Here is a 12,796-nt window from a genome sequence, read left to right on the forward strand (position 1 = left end):
GCCTGGGCTTTGGTAGAGAAAGCAAGAGAGGGAAAGAATCTGCTCTGCTCTCCGTCTTTCATTCAATGAGTATTTAACAAAGCACCATATTGTCATTAGGGTTGATAGCAGTCTGCTGTTGCTGTGTAACAAACTGCCCCCAAACTGATGGCTTGGAACAGCAAGCATTCATTATTTCTCACAAGCCACTGGGGCAGGGGGAAGCAGTGATCATCTGGTCAGGGGTCAGCTGAAGTTGGCTGGGCTTTCTGGCAGATTCGCCGGGGGCTGGCTGATATCACGAGACCCCCCTCCTGAGTCCACCAGTTGGCTTGCTGGTGTGTGACTGGGCCACAGGTCTCGTTTTCCAGAAGGCCGACCCAGGTTCTAAGAGAACGGGTGGGATAGCGCAAGGCCTCTGAGCCTAGGTTGTAGATGCCGCGGCATCACCTCCTCCACATTGTGTTTGTCATAGCGAGTCATGGTCAACCAAGACTCCAGGAGGCAGAAATGGATTCCACCATTTCTTGAAGGTAGAGCTACAGAATCTCTGTGTACAGGGTCATGAATGCAGAAGACCTGGCCAACTATGACCGTTTTGGCTGTTGACCTTGGGGCTCTTCCGAAATGTTTTGCCTCCGTTTCCTTCTGACTCTTCAGGGCTGTGTGAGCTGCTTTGGTCAATGAAATGGAGGGAAGTAGGCCACTTCTGGGTAAAAACTTTAAACTCCGGTGTGTGATTCCCCATAGTTCCTTCTTTCTGCTTTGGAAAGCAGAAAGTCAAGGTCGGCGGTCCTACCGGCCTGAATCCCTGAGGGTTGCTTTAAGTCCTTACGTACAGTCTGGGGATATGTGTCTCTGCAGCATAACCGAATTTATCCTGACTGACGCAGGCCTCTTCGACGTGCCGGAAACTACACACTGCGCCTGAGCAGGTGGATAGGAAAGAATAATCCACGCCCTGGGGGAGCGCACGGCCCTGTGAGGGCAAGACACCATAAACGGGCGAACTCACAAACGAGCGCATACAGATGCTCATGTGGTCAGGACACACACTGTGAGGGAAAACGAGGGAACAGGAAATGGTGAGGTTGGGAAGAGGGGAGCCGATGCAGACCACGTGGCTGAAGGGAAGTTTCTCCGGGAAGGAAACACTCCAGCCAAGACTCGGAGAGTGAAGAAGGGCAGCGCGGGGGCGAACGCCGGGCGTGTCCAGCGAGGGTCAGCACGTGAGAGCGTCGGGGAGCCCGGTGGCCTAGGGATAAGAGGGGCAGGAGGCCAGACTCTCAGGGCCCCGGAGCTGGTGGGGAGGGGCTGGGGCTTTATTGGAGGCACCCGGGAGCCCCCCGGGTGTGAGGGAGGGTGGGGCTGAGCTCTTTGGGAAGCTCCCGAGCTCCCCATAAGCTGGAGGGTAGGGGAGGCCGGTCACCAGCCCCTGTCTCTTGGGCGTAAGCCCTGGAGACCCCGGAGTTCAGGCCAGGCCTCTCAGCTGCCTCCACAAAAGGGAAATGTGACTTCCCGCCAGTGTTTTCGACGACGTAACCAACGGGCCTCTCTCTCTTCCTACGTGGCAAGGCCCTGGGCCAGGTGGGGGCGGTCGTCAGGCACCTCCCTGAGCCCCTGGCCCGGCGCTAGGGCTGGGGGGAGGGGGCCAGGCCCGGCCAGGACACCCGCACAGCTGCTCCGTTCACGGCTGCCATGTCGGCCGGAGGGACACGGGTGTCCTTGGAAGAGACCCCAGGCCGGGCTGGTCCAGACCTTGGGAGGCATGGCGGTGTCCTCCCCAGACCGCTGTGCACGAGGCGGCGTCGTGCCCACGAAGATGAAGCAGGGCCAGCGAGGCTCGGTGCCGGCGGTGGGGCCGTGCAGGCCCGTCGTTCCCTGCACCCATCCGGGCTGTGTCTCTGCCCCTGGGACAACTGCCGATTGGTGACGGTGGCCTGGCCCTTGGCTTTAGGGAGAGGGGAGAGTGCTTTGTCTCCTGGATGGTGGGTGGATGGGGCAGGGGGAGGCGGGAGAGGCACGGGGGGGCCAAAGCTGGGCCCCCCCTCCGTAGGCCTTTCTTCTCAGCTCTGCACACGCGCCCACGCATCCCACCTGTCACCCACGTGCACACTACAGACGCATACCACACTCACACCGGGTCACACACTCTCTCTCTCTCTCTCTCTCTCCCTGTCTTTCCCCCTTCCCCCCCCCTCCCACTCCCCTCCTCTTTGACCTCAGGGCTGCAGCAGGGGAAGTGAGAACAGTCGGGGAGCCTGCAAAGCTGGCTGGCGGGAGGGAGACGGAAGTTTGTCACATATGGTCTCCTTTAGCCTCCAAGGCATTGGATTGCCTGTTTCTGGAAACATCACCGATACGGGGTCTGTCCTGGTTTCCCGGGGCTGCTCTCCCACACGTGTGTTCTGTCATAGTGGTGGAGGCCCCAGGAGTGACGCGGAGCCCTGGCAGCTGGGCTCCTTCCGGTCACCCCCGCCATTCCTTGGCTTGTAGGCCCATCACGCCCGCGTGAGTCCTGTCTTCACACGACTCTGCCCTGTGTCCCTCTGCCTCTCCAACCTCCCTCTCCTCCTAAGGACATCCGTCGTTAGATTTAGGGTTCCATCCCTCATCTAGAAATCCTTAATTACGCCTACGAAGACCCGCCGCCAAACAGGGTCACGTTCACAGCTTCCCAGTGGATAGATCTCTTGGGGGTGGGCGACACCATTTAACCCGCCACGGGGTCCCTGGGCTTCCCCGACTCCTCAAGGAGTCTTCGAACGTGGGCAGTGTGACTCCGGCTTCCCTCTCTGACTGCCCGCTCTCTCCTCTGACAGGAGCAGAACGGGCTGGTCCCCCCTTCACAGGGCCCCAGGAGACGCCAAGCAGAAGGGACAGATGGCCCTCAGGGGACTCGGCAGGGATGACAGTGTTCTCTTGTGGCTTCTCCCCGTGGGTGAGGGGATCCTCCAACTGGAGAACAGAGGGGTCTTAGTTGCAGCTGCCGCAAGCCCCCCCGGGAACAGAAGAGGAAACTGAGGGCTGAAAGCAGTTAGCTCGGGTCAGGCAGGAAGTCTCGCTGGCCAGGCTGAGAGCCTGGCCAGGGGCTCGGGTTCTGGATCTTTGTATCTCGGAGGAGAGGTCCCTAAAGTGAGAAAGGCTTTGTCTGCTTGGAGGTCGGTGCGGCCAAGGTCCCGTGGACACGGAGGGAGGCTACAGGCAGGCAGGAGAAGGGTCTCCACGGGGGAAAACCTCTGTCCCCCGGCAGGACAGGAGGAGGCCCTATTTCCTGTCTGCCCTGTGATCTGCCCCTGGGCTGGCCCTGCCCACCCTCCTGGATCAGAGCCTGTGGCGGGTGGAGACGCCAGGAACTTCTTCATGCTGAGGCACACAGGGTGGTGGGGACGGTCAGGGCTGCCCCCTTCAGAGGAACAGCCTTCTTTGGGCCAGGGTCACCTGCAGGAAACCCCTGAACCCCCTCCCGTCCCTCTTGTCCCACAGACGAGGCAGCTGGAGCCAGAGAAGGGGCTGGGATGGCCTGAAGTCACATTACCTGGAGAGGCCTGCAGGTGCCCGGGGCTGCTTGAGCCAGCGCGCGGCCTCTATCTGGAAGCTTCCCGGCCTCAAGGTTCTCCTTTACCAGATGAGCCAGCTGGCGCTGCCCAGCGAGCTTTTCTTTGTTGGTCTGGGGACAAAACAATAACACAACGTGTCATGGAGCCTCTCGTTTGGCTCACGAGCTGAGGTCTCCCGGGACAGAGTTTGCTGGGCCCCTCGGAGCTGCCAGGTCTGCGCGTGAAGCTGGCGCCTCAGGTCACCGGCGGCCAGAGAAGAGGAGAGACGCGTTCACCGTCTGGGTCTGGGGAGGAATGAGGGCGTCTCCCTCCAGCCCCTGGGGAGTAGTCCTGGGCTCATGACCTTTGATTCCAAAGCGACTTCTCTTCCAAGAGCCGCTCCAGCGGGCTGGGCATGGGTGCTCTGTGGTCTGGCAGGATTTCCTTTGTACCACACAGAGCACCCTCTTCCCTGCTGTGTGACCTCGGGCAGGCTGCCTGACCTCTCTCTGCTCTGCGTCTCCCGCGTGCTCGGCTCAAGGAAGGCAGGGGAGTGAAGCCCTCTATTTCCACTCTGACGGCAGGGCCGTCCTTTCCCAGAGGTACAGACAGGAACTGAGCCGGCCGGAGTGGCTGTTTTAAAAGAACGCTCTGGCCGGGAGGGTGTGTCCGTACAATTTGGTTCTCTGCCCCACGGGCTCTGGGAAAAGTTCCAGGCCTGCTCGAGTTTATCAGATTCCTTTCTTGACTCACCCAACCTTGAATTCCATGGAAAACAAAATAGAGAAGAAGAAAACAAAGCAGCCTACCACTGGATTCCATCATTTCCTGGATTTTAAAGTCTTTTGGAGCTGGGTTTCTGCACTCGGCCCCCTACCACACGGGTGCTCTTGGGCAAGACGTTTCAGTCTCTCGGAGCCTCCGTCTCCTCGCTTCCTGTGTGTAAAACGGGTGTAGCAACGAAGCTTCTGCAGCGTGTGCAAGGACCGCAGCCGATCCCGGACAACAGTCCTGGGCAGGGCGCCCACGACCGTGGCGGGACAGAGCGGGCCGGTGTCGCTCTGGGCGGCCCTTCGTCGCCCTCAGAGTCACACCGCAGCCAAGATGTCCCCGTTCCTCATCCCGGCACCTGCCGATACGTTGTGTTACAAGGTAACAGGGACGCTGCAGGCGTGATTAAGTTAAGGATCTTGAAACGGGCTGATGTAATCACAAGAGTCCTTTCGAGAAGGAGGCCGGGGATCAGTCGGGTAGAAGGAGGCGAGGGGACCGCGGAAATGGAGAAGGAAAAAGCGGTGAGACGTGGGGCCAGGAGCCAAGGAATGTGGGCGGCCCGGGGAAAGCTGGGAGAGGCAGGGATCAGATCTGTCCCCTGGAAGCTCTAGAAGAAGCACGACTCTGCTGACACCCTGATTTTAGACTTCCGGCCTGCAGAACCCTAAGACACGAACTGCGTGTTGCCTTAAGGCACCGACTGTGTGGCTGCAGTAGAGAGAGGCCACAGGAAACCGAGAGAAGCCCAGAGAAGACTCAGTCCGTGCTGAGTCCCCCGGGCTCCCTGCCTCCTGCCCTCGCCCTGACTCCGCTCCTCCAGCCTTCTCGTGCGTTCTGTGAGCTTCCTGATCTCCCGTGCTGCCCACGCTCTCGGCAACGAGCCCGGCTCTCCCAGGCTCCCCAGCGGGACGTGCCTTCTGCCTCGCGGGGTGGGGTTGACTCCACGGTGGACGGTCCTTCTCTGCCCCGCTTGGGTTGGCAGTTCTGACTCAGACTAGCTGATAAAAATGTTTGGTTTTTTTTATCATCGTTTTTTTTATCAAAACGACGGTTTGCTGGGACTTGTCCCAAAACGCTCCAAGGAAGAATATTCTGCTGGATGCACCGAAAGCCAGTCTTCAGGTTCCTTGAGCTGAGGAAATGTTTCGGAAAATGCTAAGGGAAAACACAAGAGAGAGATGAACAGGCATGGTGGGTCTGGGATCTCCCTGCAGCCTGGGAGGGTTGGCTCCCAACTGCATGAGGTCTGGGAGCTGATAGATCGTGGAGGGGGGCACCCCAATGTAGGACCTGAGGGTTTGAAGGGAGCAGAGCAGCGACTGCGGGCTGTGGGCTTGTGTGATACGAGGGGGCCATGCAAAGACCGCTGCCTCCCGCTTTGATGTCATTGTTGTTGCTGTTCCGTGATGGCATTTCTTAATTTTTTTAATGTTTATTTATCTTTGAGAGAGACAGAGCACGAGGCGGGGAGGAGCAGAGCCAGAGGGAGACAAAGAATCCGAAGCAGCCTCCAGGCTCCGAGCTGTCAGCACAGAGCCCGACGCAGGGCTCGGACCCACGAATCGCCAGATCGTGACCTGAGCCGAAGTCGGTCGCTCAACCGACCGAGCCACCCCGGCGTCCCTCCGTGATGACATTTCTGATGCTAACTGGCTGAGCCTCTCAAAGCGTCTCTGGTTACCTGTTTCATTCCGCAGGTCTCTCATTAGGCTGTGAGTTCCTGGAGGTCAGGGGCATGTTGACCTTCATCTCTAGCCCTTAGCTCCTGGCTTGAGCCAGGGGCCTGGCACACAGTGGGGACCCAACAGCCGTCTGCAGAATGAAGCTTTTCCTCCTCTGGCTTCCTCTCCTGAAGGAGGCAGTGGCAACCCTTTGCATCGCTGGCACTTTACGTTGACCAAAAATGGTTAGGGAGGCCCGTAGGGAAGAACGTTGTGTCTGAGTTCAAGTTCCAGTGCAACCCATGGCTTGACATTTGGGAAACCTCCCCGCCCTGGCTTGTCTCAGGTGCATGTGTGTGTGTGTGTGCACGCACACGCGTGGGGGAGGGGGTGTGGTAATACCACCCTCCTGGGCTGGACGGGTCTGTCTCCTCCAGGAGCGGCTCTCCGTGGAAGGACCTCTTGGAGTTGACTATGCCAACAGCACCGAACACGGGGCCCCGCACAGAGTTGGCGCTGTGAGTGTCTATCGCTTGAACTTGGCAGGATATCTCTCTAAAGGTCATGCTTCCTCTCTTTCCCCACCATGTTTATTCCCTACCCACACTCTTCTCCCTTGGCCTCCATCGTTCCCTCCCTTCTGAAGCAGGGCGAGTTACCAGAAAAGCAAGGCTGAGCATCGATCCCCTCCTGCTTTATGCCCTTGAAGGCTTTTTTTTTTTTGGATGTTTATTTATTTTTGAGAGAGAGAGAGAGAGAGAGAGAGAGAGACAGCACTCGAGCGGGAAAGGGGCAGAGAGAGAGGGAGACACAGAATCCGAAGCAGTCAGCTAAGCGTCCAACTCTTGATTATGGCTCAGGTCACGATCTCATCGTCTGTGAGTTCGAGCCCCGCATCGGGATCTGCGTTCAGAGCACGGAGCCTGCTTGCGATTCTCTCTCTCCCTCTCTCTCTCTGCCCCTCCCCTGTTCACACCGCCTCTGTCTCTGTCCGAATAAATAAGTAAACTTTAAAAAAAATAAACGTTTGGGGCACCTGAGTGGCTCAGTCGGTTAAGCATCCGACTTCGGCTCAGGTCATGATCTCACGGTCTGTGAGTTCGAGCCCCGCCTCAGGCTCTGTGCTGACAGCTCAGAGACTGGAGCCTGCTTCAGATTCTGTGTCTCCCTCTCTCTCTGACCCTCCCCCGTTCATGCTGTCTCTCCCTATCTCAAAAATAAATAAATATTAAAAAAAAATAATAAAATAAACTTTTAAAATGCACACAAAAAATCAGCCGATGGTCTTACAAAAAATAAGTACCATCTCATTTCTTCACCTTAGACAATCTTTTCTGTATTTCAGATCTCAGCTCCAATGCTGGCCCTTGCACGGAGACTTCTTTGTTTTTTGTTTTTTGGTATTTTTTCCACTTGATATTTATTTATTCATTTTTATTTTGTTACTATTATTTTTTTTAATATGAAATTCACTGTCAAATTGGTTTCCATACAACACCCAGGGCTCCTCCCAACAGGTGCCCTCCTCGGTGCCCATCCCCCTCCCTCCCCTCCCTCCCACCCCCATCAACCCTCAGTTTATTCTCAGTTTTTAAGAGTCTCTTATGGTTTGGCTCCCTCCCTCTCTAACTTTTTTTCCCCCTTCCCCTCCCCTCTGGTCTTCTGTTGAGTTTCTCAGGATCCACATAAGAGTGAAAACATATGGTATCTGTCTTTCTCTCTATGACTTATTTCACTTAGCATAACACTCTCCAGTTCCATCCACGTTGCTGCAAAAGGCCAGATTTCATTCTTTCTCATTGCCAAGTAGTATTCCATTGTGTATATAAACCACAATTTCTTTATCCATTCGTCAGTTGATGGGCATTCAGGCTCTTTCCATAATTTGGCTGCTGTTGAAAGTGCTGCCATAAACATTGGGGTACAAGTGCCCCTATGCGTCAGCACTTTTCTATCCCTTGGGTAAATTCCTAGCGGTGCTATTGCTGGGTCATAAGGTAGATCTGTTTTTAATTTTTTGAGGAACCTCCACACTGTTTTCCAGAGTGGCTGCACCAGTTTGCATTCCCACCAACAGTGCAAGAGGGTCCCCGTTTCTCCACATCCTCTCCAGCATCTACAGTCTCCTGATTTGTTCATTTTGGCCACTCTGACTGGCATGAGGTGATATCTCAGTGTGGTTTTGATTTGTATTTCCCTGATGAGGAACGACGTTGAGCATCTTTTCATGTGCCTGTTGGCCATCCGGATGTCTTCTTTAGAGAAGTGTCTATTCATGGCATGGAGACTTCTTTGAAATCTCCTACTCTTTTCGCATGGCTGTTCCTCCTTCCATTTGGTCAGTGTTTACTTTAAATATTTAGGGGCTCTGATGTTGGGTGCATGAACATTCATACCAGTTCCATCTTCCTGCTGAATTCATCCGTTTATCATCAGTTTTGACTGAAAGTCTCTTTTGTCTGTTATTAGTGGGGCTGGTCCATCTTACTTTCGGTTCCCATCTGTATGGAATATTGTTTTCCTTCCTTTCATGATCAGCCTGCATGTGTCCTCACATCTAAAGTGAGTCTCTTGGGGGCACTTGGGTGGCTCAGTTGATTGAGCGCCCGACTTTGGCTCAGGTCATGATCTTGCAGTTTGTGAGTTCAAGCCCCACATCGGGCTGGCTGCTGTCAGACTGTCCGTGCAAAGCCCGCTTCAGATCCTCTGTCCCCCTTCCTGTGTCCCTCCCCCACTGGGCTCTCCCCAAAATAAATAAATATTTTGTTTTATTTAAAAAAATTTTTTTTAACGTTCATTTATTTTTGAGACAGAGAGAGACAGAGCATGAACGGGGGAGGGGCAGAGAGAGAGGGAGACACAGAATCAGAAGCAGGCTCCAGGCTCCAAGCCGTCAGCCCAGAGCCCAACACGGGGCTTGAACTCACGGACCGCAAGATCGTGACCTGAGCTGAAGTCGGACGCTTAACCGACTGAGCCACCCAGGCGCCCCAATAAATATTTTTTAAAAATATAAAAATTAAAGTGAGTCTCTTGTAGGGCCGCCTGGGTGGCTCAGTCGGTTAAGCGTCCGACTTCAGCTCAGGTCAAGATCTCACGGTTCATGGGTTTGAGCCCCGCGTCAGACTCTGTGCAGACACCTCAGAGCCTGGACCCTGCTTTGGATTCTGTGTCTCCCTCTCTCTCTGCCACTCCCCCGCTCTCTCTCTCTCTCTCAAGAATGAACATTGAGCCAGATGCAGTGTTAAGGTCTTCACTCGTGTTCTTTTAAACAGACCATGAGTTAGAGGCAAGGCTCACCCCCATTTGGCGGATGGGGGAGCCCAGGCTCAGAAGAGTAAAGAAACATTTGGACTCACCCGCTTGGAAACAGCAGACCAGGATTCGAGCCCTAGTTGGCCAATTCCAAGCTTGGGTTATGACCCGCTGTACTCTTGCATCAGTGAGTGTTAGATCTGGCTGTAAGTGCCGGAGAATCCCAAGCGACAGTGGCCTAAATAGAAGGGAGGTTCTCTCTCTCTTGTGTAAGAGGAGCCCAGAGGCAGGCAGCCGGGGGCAGCAGGGCAGTAGAGCAGTCTCCCCAGAAACCCAGGGTTCTGATTTCTCTGCTCCATCCTTAACACGCAGCTTCGATCTCAAGGTCTCATGGCCCAAGAGGGCTGCCACAGCTCCAGCCATGGCAACACCCAAATTCCAAGTCACCAGCAGGACGAGGTGGGTAAGAAGAAGGCGTTCTTTTTCTTTAAGGCCATTTTCTGGACGTCTCCTGCACCTTTTTGATTGCCGTGTAGCAGATTACCACAAATTCAGCAGCTTAAAATGCTGTGCATCCGTCACATCGCAGTCACTGTGGGTCAGGAGTCTAGAAACGGCTCAGCTGGGTTCTCTACTTGAGAGTCTTATGGCCCCTCAATCCAGGGATAGGCTAGTGCTGCTGTCTCCTTGGAGGTACCAGCTGGTGGCTTCTGAGCTACTTCTAAGGTAAGGTGGCTTTGTGGCCAGAATTCCAGTCCTTTGAAGGGCTGGGGGGCTGAGGGCCTCAGTTTCTTTCTGGCTGTTTTCCGGAAGCGTCCCTCACTCAGCTCCTAGGAGCCGCCTGCCATTTGTCACGTGGGCTTCCTTAACTGGCCTACCTACTTCATCAAACGAGCAAGGGTCCTTGTAGGACATGGCCACCTGTGTACCTATGTGTGTGTACACGTACCTGTGATCACCACACGCTCACGGGCATCCTCTGACCTTGGCTGTATTCTGCCGGTCTAGAAGCAGGTCAGAGCTCCCACCCACCTCCAGGGGAGGGGGTCATGCAAAGACGTGAGCCTCAGGAAGCAAGGGCCACAGGTGCCGCAGTAACAGTTGGTCTACCCCAATCCTTAGGACACTCGTACTAGCCTCCCGTGGGCTAAAAGCCGGTCCCATAGTCACCACGGTGCACAGGAACCCAGGGATGTAGTTTCTTAACTGTTCAGCTACGTGCCCCTTTCAAAGCCGGGGTTCCGTTACCAACAAGATGGATATTGGCAGCTACAAGTCATTTTTGTAAAATTCAAGTCGGTTGATATCTAGTGTAGCCTTGGCTTCAGGAGTAGGACCCCGCGGTTCATCTCTTACGCACGACACCCAGTGCTCATCCCAACGCGTGCCCTCCTTCACGCCCCTCACCCGTCTAGCCCGTCGCCCCCCTCCCCTCCAGCAACCCTCAGCTTGTTCCCTATATTTAAGCGTCTCTAATGGTTTGCCTCTCTCTCAGTTTTCATCTCATTGTGCCTTCCCTTCCCCTATGTTTATCTGTCGAGTTTCTCAAATTCCACCTATGATGGTATCTGTCTTTCTCCGACTTATTTCACTTGGCTATAACACACTCTAGTTCCATCCATGTTGCTGCAAATGACAAGATCTCATTCTATTTCATCGCGGAGTAGTATTCCTTTGTGTATATATACCGCATCTTTATCCATTCATCAGTCAATGGACATGTGGGCTCTTTCCATACTTGGCTATTGTTGATAACGCTGCTATAAACATTGGGGGTGCAGGTGCCCCTTCGAATCAGCCTTTTTGTATCCTTTGGGAGGATTCCTAGTAGTGCAATTGCTGGGTCGTGGGGTAATTCTATGTTTAATTTTTCGAGTAACCTCCACGCTGTTTTCCAGAGTGGCTGCACCAGTTTGCATTCCGGCCAACCGCCCAACACGGTTCCTCTTTCCCCGCCTCCTCGCCAACATCTGTTGTTCATGTGAGCCATTCTGACAGGTGTGAGGTGGTATCTCATTGTGGTTTTGATTTGTATTTCCCCGATGATGAGCAATGTTGAGCATCTTCTCATGTGTCTGTTAGCTATCTGGACATCTTTTGGGGAAGAGTGTTTATTCATATCTTTTCCCCATTTCTTCACTATTTATTTCATGATTATTTGTGGGGTTTTTTTGCCCATTTCTTGCTATTTATTTGCCCATTTCTTCACTATTTATTTCACGATTATTTGCTTTTTGGGGTGTTGATTTGGATACGTTCTTTACAGATTTTGGATACTAACCCTTTATCTGGTATGTCATTTGCAAATATCTTCTCCCATCCCATGGGTCGCCTTTTGGTTTTGTTGATTGTTTCCTCTGCTGTGCAGCAGCTTTCTATCTTCATGAGGTCCCAATCGTTCATTTTTGCTTTTATTTCCCTTGCCTCTGCTAGAAGTCACTTCCATTACTCGTAGGAGAAAATGTGAAAGACATTGTTGATGACAGAGGCATTTTCTCCTTTCTTTCCTTTTCTCCTTTCCTATGCTTTGTCCTCATCATATCAATTTTAAGAAGAAAGAAAAAATGAAAATCGATCAGTATGAGGTTCCGTGTTCTCGGGAAGTTTTCTGGTGGACTTTGCCATGCGTTTCTGGCTTCCTTCCCATTCTGCCTTCTTTTTTTTTTTAGTTTTATTGTTTACACCCTATCATGAAACTCCCACTTCTTGAGTCAGTAGGAGGGGTGGAATCCTAAGGAAATAATTTGGGGTGTACCAATAGCTCCGGGCACAAGGAGAGTCACCAGAGTGTTTGCTAGAATACAAATATTTGATACAACCTTGATGACCAGCTATTACATGCTGAGTGGACGTGATAACAGCAAACCACATGCTGGGCCAAGAGCAGTCATAAAAGTCATGTTGGCAGATGTTTGTTTAAGGAGGGGAAAAGAAAGGCTCGGGATATGTTAGGTTTAAAAAAAGCCAGATAGGATAACTATATATATATATATATATATATATATATATATATATGACTTCAATCATCTAAAAATTGCATGTAATAAAAAATAATCTGCAAAAATGTTAACAATATTTATCTCTGGGTAAGGGGACTTCAGGTGTCATTCATTTCCAGCATTCCACATTTCTGTATTTTTCCAGACCTCTATTGAGTAGGAAAGTATTGCTTATGAAGTCATAAAGAGGGAAGAGAAATACATATATTCATTCCCCTGGCAGGAAACACAGTTTCACCCAGTCGGAATTGCATGGGAGGGCGTGGCTGGTCTTGTGGTTCCCTTGGCTGTGCTGAAAGTGAGCATTCCTTCTAGAAGACCGTCAACAGTGGAGGGGGTGGGACTCTGGGCCCGTGAGACCAGGGTTTATCTCCCACCGCCCCCTCAATGGTCAGAAGCAGAAGAGGTGGCCTGGGGTGGGAGCAGGGTCATATGAGTCCAGCAGAGTCCACGGGGGTTCGTCCGGTGCCAATGACATCCCAGGGAAAGCCACCATGCCCCTGCCTGTGTGCACCCACTTTCTCTCGGTGGCTGATTGCTTCTTTCCCCAGGACCCACGACACCCCCGAGCAGGAGCAGACTCAGCCCG

General features: G+C 53.2%; 1 long non-coding RNA gene across 3 annotated transcripts; it reads right to left on the reverse strand.

Annotated features, from left to right (window-relative positions):
• Positions 1-1,017: 1,017 nt before the first annotated feature.
• On the reverse strand, positions 1,018-3,649 carry LOC109496238. 3 transcript variants are annotated; one of them, XR_006592430.1, is made up of 3 exons: positions 3,518-3,647; positions 1,738-1,930; positions 1,018-1,234 (listed from the first exon to the last, which is right to left on the reverse strand). It is a non-coding gene; the product is annotated as an uncharacterized LOC109496238 (long non-coding RNA). The 3 variants fall into 3 exon arrangements; XR_006592429.1 differs by lacking the exon at positions 1,738-1,930 and having other exon boundaries at positions 3,518-3,649; XR_006592428.1 differs by having other exon boundaries at positions 1,018-1,930.
• Between the last annotated feature and the right edge of the window lie 9,147 nt (positions 3,650-12,796).

The sequence above is a fragment of the Felis catus genome, chromosome F2 (genome assembly GCF_018350175.1).
Source record: "Felis catus isolate Fca126 chromosome F2, F.catus_Fca126_mat1.0, whole genome shotgun sequence".
In the NCBI taxonomy this organism is placed as follows: domain Eukaryota; kingdom Metazoa; phylum Chordata; class Mammalia; order Carnivora; family Felidae; genus Felis; species Felis catus.